We start from the raw sequence: 12,223 nt of genomic DNA on the forward strand, positions 1-12,223 counted from the left end.
TGATCTTGTCTTCTTTTAAAAACCAAATGCCTTATCTGGGTAGGTCACCAAAATGACATACCTTTGCAAGGCTAGCTTTTAATGAACCAGAGCAATCCCGTGGAAGGCCTCATGGTTGATAGAAGGGTAACTGAATTTTTATTTAGCCTGAGATAGCATTCTGAGGAGATAAGATTTTTATTTATTATGATTCATTTATTAAGGAAATTAATTCATGCTTTCTTCCCCTTTCTTTGAGACAGGATAGGTGTAAGGGCAAAAACAGAATTGCTGTTGAAGGAGCAACAGATCATCTTTGCCATTTTTAGAGGAGGGGGCTCAAGTCTGGTGTCCATCAAAAATAGAGTTGTCCATATTTAGGTGTTCATTAAAATAGACTTGTGGACATCTGAAATGTCCATCAAAAATAAAGTTGTGGACATCTTAGGTGGTCCATCAAAAATAGAGTCATGGACATCAAGGTGCCCATCAACAATAAAGTCGTGGATATCTAAGTTGTCTATCAAAAATAGAGCCATGGACATCAAAGTGTCCATCAAATACAGAATGGTGGACATCTGAGGCAGGACCTGGTAGAAAAGAACCGCTTTCTTTTGACTGTCCAGATGTCCTGATCGTGGTCCCAAGCATAGATACTTTTTTTATTGACCAGATGTTGTTCTTGACTGGTTTTTTGGGGGGGGAGGGAGTTTGAATGGCAGAGGGTCTAGTCCTTAGGTGTTCAAGATGGAAGGCACTTCCATATTTGGCCAACAAATACTAGAGGAGATTTCATGTCCAGCCATCCAGATGTTCCACTCAATTCCATTCCTCTTAGCTAGTATCCAAAGCCAGGCCAAATTAGGAACCAATCTGCTTGGGTAACCTGATTTACTCCTCCAATATGTGTCTGACTTCAAGGGAAGCCGAAGGAACAGGGTCCATATTCATGACCCAGGAAGGGTGTAGAAGCATGGAGGCCAGATATGAATATATTATGTAAATCAGGAGATAAAACAAGTTATGGAGCTGACTCAATATAACGATTCTTCTAGCTTGCTTTTTATCTACTTCCTCTGGTATTTATTTCCTACAAATCAAGTTTCCTGGTCCTCTATAAAAGACATAGATTCCAAGTCATCCTCAATCAATCAGATGTCACTTGGCAGACACGGTGGGTGAAGCTGACGCTGGTAAGTTCTTCTCTTCTAGGCAGATTTGAATGGGGATGGTATCTGGTTTGGTCCCCATTATCTTCATCTAATGATGAGAAAGAAAGTATATCCAGATATCTGAGAGGGCTTCCTAATCGTTGTCAACGGGCTTGTCTCCAGAGTAGCTAGATGTAGTATGGTTTCAACCTCTTTAGATGGCGTTGGGGAAGACTGGAGAGCTAAGACTAACTTGAGTCTTTTTGCTAAGGTCAGATTGTATTTTTCCCTCATTCTACTCTCTTGAATCTCTTCATCTTTGGCTGTCTTCCTGTGAGATGATTCAATGGACTATGTAAACAGGGTGATTCAACAATCAGCTTAAGCCTCCTCGTTATCTTTCTTCCTCAACGAACAGGCTAGAGCCAGCTCCTTGTGCCGAGTTGATGGGTGGGTCGAATTTGGTTGAAGACCAGAAGAAAAGAAGCTGAGGGCAGAGGAGGTTTTGGACCTACTGGTTTTACGTCCCCAGTTTAGAGAGTGATTTGAGTTATCATTCCTCAAGAATCAGCATTTTTGACCTATCAATCTCCTTGTGTTTGTATTTGAAGTTCTCCTGGTTGATCTTCAAGCTGGGATGAGGTGAGTTTCAGGGACCTTGAAAAATCAGCCACTAAAAACGTATTTCCTCTTTCTTAAACCCCAGAAAGATGTCTTCTAAGGACCAACAGCAGAAAAAGGCATGTTGCACCTTCCCAACACCCCAAGAACCTCAGAAAGCCAATCCTCCCAAAAACTGTTGTGTTGTGAAGCCTCCAGAAACATCTAGTCCTTGTTGCCTGAATCCCCAGCCTTGTCCTCCTCCCCAGAAGCCTGGGTGTCTTTCTTACCATCCTTGTCCTCAAAAACCCAAGTCGTACCAGCAATAAGATGCTGTCACGTTATGGAAATATCTACATGGATCATCGGTGGTTGGAGGAACAAGGCCATGGATGTCCCCAACATCTGCACCTTCCACACTCCCATCCCATCTCTTGGCTCCCATCTGTCTCATCTCTTCTGCAACCTTAGCCAGAAGGAATTGGGGAGGGGGCTTCCAGAACAAAAAAAGATCTGCCACTTTCCCTCCTCAAGCTGTATTTTTTCTGTTAATTTCTTTTGTTAGTCCTTAATTATCTAGGCTGAAGGATCAGTGGCTACTTCTTAATTTATTTTACTGCAATAAACTTTTTGCAATATCCATCCTTAGTCCTTCTGTGGTTTTCTGAAAAGTTCTTTGCAGGGTGTGGTGGGTCAAATATGGAGCAAGAGATATCAATAAGGTGCACGCATCTCCCTTGGTGTTTACGGCTCTTACACCGGTCAAGAAGAAGCTTTGAAGGTCAAGAATAACTCAGTAGGAAACTCAAAAGCTAAACCCTGAAAGCCAGCATTAATTGGGTGAAGAACATCTTCAAGAAGCAGAAAGGGTGATGGTAGGAAGCATTGTAGCTTGTTTACTCCTTGAGAAAGGAGGAGTTTGAAACTATTTGGCCCTTTAAAGAAGTCCTTTGAGGAACGGATGACCCCCTTTTTAAAGATCATTCCTTAAGAGTGTCCATCATCTCCCTGGCCTAGAAAACCATCCCCCGTTCTTTGCTTTCCTCCCAACCGTTCAAAACCTAGTCCACTTCCTCTTAATCTGAGAAGATGGTGGATTTGTTTGATATGAGAATCTAAGCAGGGTCAACTCTGGTTAGTTTGTGACTGAAAACTAATATAGGACCTAGATTAGACCAGGAAATGGAGGACAATTTTTGTAGTGCTGTCAAAGAAACTTCCCGAAAGACTCCATGAAACCACTAAGATTAAACTCATAGGACACTTCTCCTTACATAAGTATTAATTAAACTGGGCTTCTTCTGATTAATGACCACAATAAAGTTGAATTAAAGTGAGTTGAATTAAACTGGGTAGCATCCAGTGGAAGAATCCAGAGACTACGAACTCAACATAACTCAACATCTGACATTACTGAAGTCCTCCAAATTAACATGAAAAAGCAGACAAATGTATGAAGGGTTTTTCATGAGCGGAAAGACCTGACCTCCATCTTGGAGGGGAGAATGTCCTCCTAGCAACAGAAGATTGTAGGAACTCAACATTTTATGTTCCGGTGGTAAAATAATGTCATCCAAATATGCCCGGAATGAAATAGAACTGAACCAGGCATTTGTTGGCCTTTTGATCCCTTAAGAGGGTTGAGGAATATAATGAACTGAAGCGCTTGAAGAAATGGGTCAAATGCACAAGAAGGTTTATGCAGAGAAAAGCAGATTTATTGATGACAAAGGACACATTTGCAGAGCACATGGCTGGCTATTCAGGTATATTTCGCAGGGGTAACATGCAGGCAAAAGAGGCCGTGAGATTCACAAATTCAGCCAACCCCCAACCCTCAGCATTCAAAAGAGAGAAGAAATCAATCTCTCCCAGAATAGGGTTTAATGAGTTTTTTTTTAAAAAAAATAGGATTTTTCAAAAAAAAAAATTAAATAGTCTCTTCCCATTCACTGGGCAAGCAATTGCTACAGATCTTGGTTTCTCAGTCCTGCGTGGTCTTTGAAGCCCACTCAATTCTTTGAATCTCCGCTCGGATGGGACGGTGCCGGATCCCTTCTCCTCTTTTTTCTTCTCTCTTTCTTCTTCCTTCGCTTCCCTCTCCTTCGCCTCCTTTCTCAAACCCTGCCTGAACATACGCAGTCCTTCAATGCGAGCAGAAAACCTAAATGCAGCTCCACCACCTCACAGGGGCTCTAGGTGGCCCTGAGGAGGCATGGGGACCTCATCGTTAGCCTTGAAAGGGGAAAAAAAACACCGCCACCAAAATGCAAGCCAAATCAGAAGTTGGGATGGAAAATCCAGAAGGTACCCAGATCTGAGCTGAGGTCAAGACATTCTCCTCATTCAGCGGAGGAAAGTTAGAGCTTGGCTGAAGGAATCCGAGGAGGAGGAGTTGTCTGGAAGGGGATTAAACGTGGCCACCAGCTTCTTCTCTAGTAGATCTCAATGAGGTCACAGGGATATTGGGGCGGGTATTTGGGGTACCATGGACGCTGCCAGTAGGGAGGACAGGGAGGGTAACAGCCTTTCTGGGGGATACAGGGAAAGGGTCTGGGGTAACACCACTGAGGTGGGTACTTTTGGCAGGGGTACCAGGGGTACGATGGTTTGGGCCATTGGGGGAGGGGATACAAGGGATAGCAAGGACGCTGAGGTCTAGGAGTTGGCCAGGGAAATGGGCAGGGAAATGGGCATTTAGGATATTTAGGGGGGTAGTAGGGAGGTTTGTAGTGCTTATAAGGAGGGCAAGGCTTGGGGTAATAGCCCCCTTTGCTAGACAGTGCGATGTCTTCGCTGGCTTCAAAGAAAGAGGGATCAGCCTCCTCAAGGAATTCCGGAGACAGGTATTCGTAGTACATCTTGCAGATCCTAAGAAGGAAAAGAAGTAGAGAGAGATGAAGCTGGAAGGATCCATCCTTCTTCTCCTCTTTTGGCAGAGATCACCAAAAACCATACTTTGGAGAAAGGGCTTGCAAAACCAGGACAGACCCAGATAGTGAGGAGCAATTTCATTCTGGGTTAAAATACTTCCAGATTGGAGCAGGACGGAGATCAGCTCTCGGGGTGATTGGTTGAGCCAAGCAGAGCCAAGGAAACTGAATGGCAAATTGGGACCAAGTGGATTCCATGAATCCCATGGCTGATTCAAGTCAATCCCAATGGATTGTTCCAACTGAATCACAAATTGCTTTCAGGTTTGGTCTGATTCACCAGTCAGCCATGCTGACTCAGGAATTCTGGGAGTTGAAGGACAGTGTGTGGGTCAGTGAGTAGAAAACATCTAACCTGGCTTGGAAATTGGAGATGCCTTCAAATTTTCTATCAGGCCAAATGTCAGGATATGCCAGTGCTTTTCCTATCATTTGGTCTAGACCAGGGGTAGGCAACCTCAGCTCTTTTATGACTCATGGACTTCAACTCCCAGAATTCCTGAGCCAGCCATGCTGACTCAGGAATTCTGGGAGTTGAAGTCCATGAGTCATAAAAGAGCAGAGGTTGCCTACCCCGGTCTAGACAAACAAGACTGGAGAACTCAATCTCTCTATACTCTTTTTGTGCAGTTCTTATCTTTCCAGTTACCACTTTGTTCCCAATTTGTATTTTGTGAGACACAGAGAATCCATATTGTCCCCTTTGGTAGTCAAAGTTGGAGCCCACAGCCCTATCCAACTGAGATGGAAGAGCCTTCTAATCATGGTTCGATATAAAAAACCCATGCATTAATCAAAAAAAAAAAATTGCTACTTTTCATCAAAGGTGGACAAACAAATTGGACCTATAGATTTACTGCAAGATGTTGGTTTTTCCCACCCCCACCTGTCTACTGAGCCTTGTAGAGGGAAATAGACTGAAAACATCAGAAGATGATGTTGGTTCCAGAAGGAGAAAGAGCAGGCTCAAATTTGGACTCTCAAAAACTTCAAAAAAGCTCTTTCAAATTTCCTTCATAGAGCTTCAAAATCTGAACTATTACAAATTTAGATGTTAAGAACTAGAGTTGCCTTAAGTTGACTCCTGGGTATATGCTCACAACATCAAAACATGGGAAGATGTTGGCTCGACAACCAAGCCAACATACAAAGCTTCTCTCCACTTAAAAGTCCATGATTGTCACCCCCAAATTAATGACCTAAATCCCCAAGAACAGGGTGTTCAAGGCCCTGGTCAAGAGCCAAAGCTTTAATGATGGAGTTAAATTTTCTGTGCTCCTGTTCTCTCAAGATGACAATCATCTCCGAAGATCTCTTCAGAACATCATCAACTTCTCACCCAACCCACCTCTCTCCCTTAAGCACAGCTGGAAAATCCCAGTCTTAGAACATCTCCATGCCCAGAAAATAGGGATATGAAGAACTAGACTAATGCCCATATAAAAAAATGGACTTACCTTCTAATCTTCTCAAGAAAGACAGAAAAATCCTGTGTTTTGATGCTCAACTACAAGGAGAGCGCTTATATACTCTTCTTCCAACCTCGTGGTGATACCACACAATGCGGAAAAGAAGTCCAGTCCCACAGATTTTCCTGGAACTGTTCTCAACTTATCATTAAATTTTTTAGCTTACGTGGTGCTGGCAACAGGCAAATTAAAAAAAACCCGTTCCTCTGACTCTGGAGGAGGCAGAAAAAGAGAAAAACAAAATTTATCTTCTGATCTATTAATTTGTTACTATCTTTATTTAGTGTCAGCAGAAAAATATGGTTCAGAAGATGCCGCAAAGGAATGTCTGCTTCTGCCTGCTTCTCCCTCTCTCCAATTTTCTAATTTTTTGGGATTCCAACTAGAAGAGCTGAGATAAGTGTCAGCTCTGCTCAAAGTTTCGGACTCTGTTCATTTTGGAAAGCCACAACATTTCCTGATGTCCTACAATTTTTCCCTAAATATGTCTTACGCCTTCTTCACATCAGACCAATATTCCTAGGAGGAAAAAAAAAGTTTTTATTAAATGGGAAGAAAGGCCTATTTCATCGTCAGAGCCGTAAGAATCTGACCGAAAATATTTAGTTTATTTATTTAGGAGGAAAGCAACTTGAAAGCATGTAAGTCCAACGCCTTGAAGCTGATTGCTATGAGCAAGTTCCATTAAGATGGAAATACAAACATATTTTTCGGCTCTTGATTGTTTAAGTGGTTAAGTAGCACATGGGATGGGTGCCGTAGTCACAGGGCGACATATTAATTAAGTGCCATTGATGACCAAACTGAATTCTCATGGAAAGCCTGACAAAGAGGACTGGAATCTTGTTTTTCTCCATTTTAATATTTATTGTTAAATACATTTGTGGCTTCACTGTCAAATGTCCTGAGACAAACAATTATGGGGTGCTTCCTGTCTCAGCTAGTTCTGGAAAACTCTGACTCACAACGCGGAAGATCACAACTGCAGATTCAATCCGATTACAAATAATGGGCCGAAGGAAAGAAACTAAGATTTATCTGAAATAGTATATGTTCTCCTACTTGAGCAGGGGGCTGGACTAGAAAACCTCCAAGGTCCCTTCCTATTCTATTCTATTCTATTCTATTCTATTCTATTCTATTCTATTCTATTCTATTCTATTCTATTCTATTCTATTCTATTCTATTCTATTCTATTCTATTCTATTCTATCCTATCCCATCCCATCCCATCCCATCCTTATTCTATTCTATTCTATTCTATTCTATTCTATTCTATTCTATTCTATTCTATTCTATTCTATTCTATTCTATTCTATTCTATTCTATTCTATTCTATTCTATTCTATTCTATTCTATCCTATCCCATCCCATCCCATCCCATCCTTATTCTATTCTACTCTATTCTATTCTATTCTATTCTATTCTATTCTATTCTATTCTATTCTATTCTATTCTATTCTATTCTATTCTATTCTATTCTATTATTATTTTCTAATTCTATTCTGTTCTAATTTCTAATTCTACTCTACTCTACTCTACTCTACTCTACTCTACTCTACTCTACTCTACTCTACTCTACTCTATAGACTTTCTGAGGCTGCTAGAATCCTGGGGGCGCCTTGTTTTGGGGCTTTTCCTGGAAGTGGTGACCACCAACAGCACTATGGACCACCGAGTCAGTCTGTCCATTTTGACCCGCAGAAGCTGAGAACAACAACCTGGAGGTCATTATGGGGAACTGACCCAGAGATGAGATGTAACTGCCCAGATCTGCGGTATCAAAATGGATGAAAGTGAATTCCTTGCCGTGGGGCCATGCCCAAACCATCTCAAGACAAATACACGGCACTAAGAAGCTAATTCTTCACTTTTCAGGTCAACTGAAACACACCTGTGTCGACTGCCCACACTTGGTATACAACCCAGCTTTGGAGGTTGCAGAAGGATCTTTTTTCAAGGGGTGGATTATTTTTTTTATTTTTTTTTAAAAATCCATTTATATCCCGCCCTTCTCCGAAGACTCAGGGCGGCTTACAAGCTTAGCAGCAGCCTTCATTCTATGTATATGCCTGCTTATTAGGGCTTTCACACACACCCCAAGCGGCATTATTACAAAGTCAGCTTATTGCCCCCAACAATCTGGGTCCTCATTTTACCTACCTCGGAAGGATGGAAGGCTGAGTCAACCTTGAGCCTGGTGGGACTCGAACCTGCACTAATTGCAGGCAGCTGGTGTTACTTAAGGAGGCATTAGCCCACTGCTCCACCAAGGCTCTTAATAGATTAGAGAGGATTACACAGTTTTAACCACAACCCAGGTGTCAAGTGGATTCTGCTGTGAATGAGCATCCACGAGTGGCTCTTTGATACCCAGTTCAGGAGATCCCCAAAACTGTCAGGCAACTGAGTAGGGGGTTGGACTGGAAGACCTCCAAGGTCCCTTCCACCTCTGTCATTCTGCATTCTGAGCAGGGGGTTGGACTAGAAGACCTCCAAGGTCCCTCCCAATTCTGTTATTCTGTTCTGTTCTACTTCACAAGTTTTGGAAGCCCACCTACCCTCTGTCAACAATGTTTTTCACGCACCCTGCTACAGCGGGGTGCGTGAATTTAAGAAGGAATTTTTTTAAAAAAAGGGTCACCCAAGGGATCCAAATCCAGAGAAAGCTCACAGACATTGTGTTCCTTGCAGAAAAATTCCAGAACAAAAGGTTGAAGATAATACCGTGTTCTTTAAATCCTGTTTTCCTGCAAGCCTCAAGCAAGACTCTCAAAAAATCTCTTTATCATCTGATTCTTCCCCGCCCTCTCCTTAGTTCTGCTAAGCCATCAAATGTCCCTTTTCTTAATGAACAGTTCTGAGGTTTGACTTCTCTTTCATCCTGTTCCCATCATCCAACTGAGCCTCGCCCAAGCCTCAGACACTTTGGGCCAGACAGAAGACACGCTTTGAGGGGGGGGGATCATCAGGAACCTGAGAACGTCCCGCATGATAGGCCAATTTGGGATGCAAAAAAGTGTCGCAATTTCTCTCTCTCTCTTTTAAAAAAAAAATAATGTTTATTGAAAACTACCTTAGCTAGAGCAAACCCAGAGAGAGGGAAAGTTAGAGGAAGGAAAAAAGATAAAAGAAGAAATTATGGAAAACAACTCACAAATAAAGAGATAATTTTAAAAGTATCAAAGAATTCCTTTGCAGCAGTTTCAGACAGAATTAAATCCTCTGTTGTGGGCACTTCAGTATTTCTCCACTGTTGTGCATATAATAATCTTGCAGACATTTCAAGTTTTTTTTTCTCTCTCAGATGTCAGAAAACTGGAAAAGCGTTTAATTGAGTTGGGTTTGATTGAGTGTGTTTCGTTTAATTTAGTTCAATGTTTGCTTTCTTTACCTTAATGTTTAGCTTAATATAGTTTTGATTAATTTAATGTTTAGTTTAATTTAGTTTAGCTTAATGTAGTTTAGTTTAATCTAGTTTCATTTAATTTTGTTTAGTTTAATCCAGTTTATTTAATGTTTAGTTTAGCTTAGTTTAAGGGACGCGGTGGCTCAGTGGGTTAGGACGCTGAGCTTGTCGATCAGACGGTCGGCAGTTTGGCGGGTCGAATCCCGAGTGCCGCGTAGCAGAGTGAGCGCCTGTTAGTCGTCCCAGCTTCTGCCAACCTAGCAGTTCGAAAGCACGTAAAAATGCAAGTAGAAAAATAGGGACCGCTCTGGTGGGAAGGGAACAGCGTTCCGTGCGCCTTTGGCGTCTAGTCATGCCGGCCACATGACCACGGAGATGTCCTCGGACAAGCGCTGGCTCTTCGGCTTTGAAACGGAGATGAGCTCCGGCCCCTAGAGTCGGAAACGACTAGCACGCATGTGCGGGGGAACCTTTAGCTTTACCTTTTAGCTTAGTTTAATTTAGTTTTAGTTTAATTCAGTTTAGCGGAGGAGCTGTGAGCCTTTCTAAAACGTGATTCGAATCTCATTGCAACGTGACCCAAAGGGGAGGAGAGAAAAAAAGTTTAATGCACCCAGAGCTTTTAAATTTTAATTTGATTCCGATTAGTTCCACTCTAACCTTGTTGTCTTGTTGGGATGTGTTCCCTCCTAAAGGTTGTGGGGGGTGTCTAACATGTGTAAGATTGAACTCCTTCATTTCCCCTGATTTCCATTTGAATATTGTGTTTCCAAAGTAACAATCCTCAGGAATAAATCCACTTTTATTGGATTTTATCTAAACATGATCAATGATAAACACACATTTAAAGCTTGGTGCATTGTTTCCAAGCTTTCAGAAGAATCTCATACGTGCAATCTCTTTGGGATGAATATATACCAAGCTTGGGGAAATCTGAAAGTTTTCCACTTGAAGGAATAGACTCCTATCTGGAGATACTTCTGGAAAAAGAATTGATCCATCTATTAGTTTCAGAAGCATCCCAGTTTTTGACTCTACAAGCCTAACATTCTTATTTCTTCTTATTTTCTTCTTAATTTGTCTCTTGTCCAGGACATTTCTTGAACAGAATAACAGAATAATAGAGTTCAAAGGGACCCTGGAGGTCTTCTAGTCCTACCCCTGTTCAAGCAAGAGGCCCTATACCATTTCAGACAAATGGGTGTCCAATATCTTCTTAAAAGCCTCCAGTGATGAAAGAAGGAAGGAAGGAAGGAAGGAAGGAAGGAAGGAAGGAAGGAAGGAAGGAAGGAAGGAAAAAAGAATAGCAGAATAAAAGAATTGGAAGGGACCTAGGAGGTCATCTAGTCCAACCCTCTGCTCAAGCAGGAGACCCTAGAACATTTCAGACAAACGGCTGTCCAATCTCTTCTCAAAAGCCTCCAATGATGGAGCAGCCACAAGTTCTGGAGGCAAGCCGTCCTACTGATTAATTGGTCTCATTGTTAGGAAATTTCTCCTTAATTCCAGGTTGCGTTTCTCCTTGATGAGTTTCCATCCGTTGTTTCTTGCCTTGCCTTCTGGTGCTTTGGAAAACGGGTTGACCTCCTCTTTTTTGTGGCAGCCCATCAAATATTCTCACCTTGAATTGTCCGGAAATGTCTTTCAGTTGTTTTCCAAAAGGGTTTTCCCCTCTCCTTGGGCAATTTTCAAAATCAGCTGCCTTTGAAGAAATGCGTTGGATCAGATTCCTTTGCGAATCACACTTTTCGGTGGCTGATAGGGAGAGTGAAGATCAGGCATTGTAACGTTCCAAGGATCGACTTCAAAGCAAAGTCAGGTGACTAAGAAACCTCAAGACAGGGAGATGTCCGTTCAATTAAAAAAAAAAAGTATTGGAATAATTATTTCCAACTAGCAGTTTAAACATTATGTAGGAGTAACATCCTGAAGTCATCTAGGAAAAAAAACAACAACACAATCACAAGTTCCTAGAGCTTAAGGGTGCTTCCTTTCTGGAGTTCATTTTCAAGCAACTGGTATAAAAAGAGGTTCTTGACTGAGGTTGACGTTTCTTCTCGACTTTGGGATTGGCACTGGTTTAGGTAAGTCCGAAATTCGTTGATTTTGATCGTTGCTCAGTGGAATTATGGCTTCTAGGAAGCTATTGGGATGGTCCTGCATTTTCCTTTAATCCATTTTTAGGATGGATTAGGACATTTGAGAAGGTTGCTACTGGCCACCTGTAATAGCTTGCTACCAAGAAAACCCTCCAAAAGAATTTATGGGGTAAATTTATCCTTATGGAGTAATATTTCTCAAGGTTACCTTGCTGGTCAAGTAAAAACCAGGAGACAAAGTCCTAGGTCAATATTTGCAGGAGAATAGATCCATTAAGGGTGGCAAGAAACCTAAGACCTTAATGGATCTATTCTCCTGCAGTTGAAATGAATCCTGGAGAAACCGGCCTATTTGTTCTTATCACAGCAGAGTTGAAGTTCTCGAGATAAAACTTACAATGTTTCTCATCAGCTTCTATGTCCTTTAAGCTACCTTCACGAGTGTCTGACATCCTCTGAGGATGTGCCAACCAAGGAATGATCTTCTCTTCTACTTATTTTCACAGATTGATCCTTTTTTTCTAAAAAAAGAAAAAGAAAAAAAAAATGTCTTATCCGTACCAACAGTGCAAGCAGCCTTGTCT

This window comes from Vipera ursinii, assembly GCF_947247035.1.
Source record: "Vipera ursinii genome assembly, chromosome: 15".
In the NCBI taxonomy this organism is placed as follows: Eukaryota; Metazoa; Chordata; class Lepidosauria; order Squamata; family Viperidae; genus Vipera; species Vipera ursinii.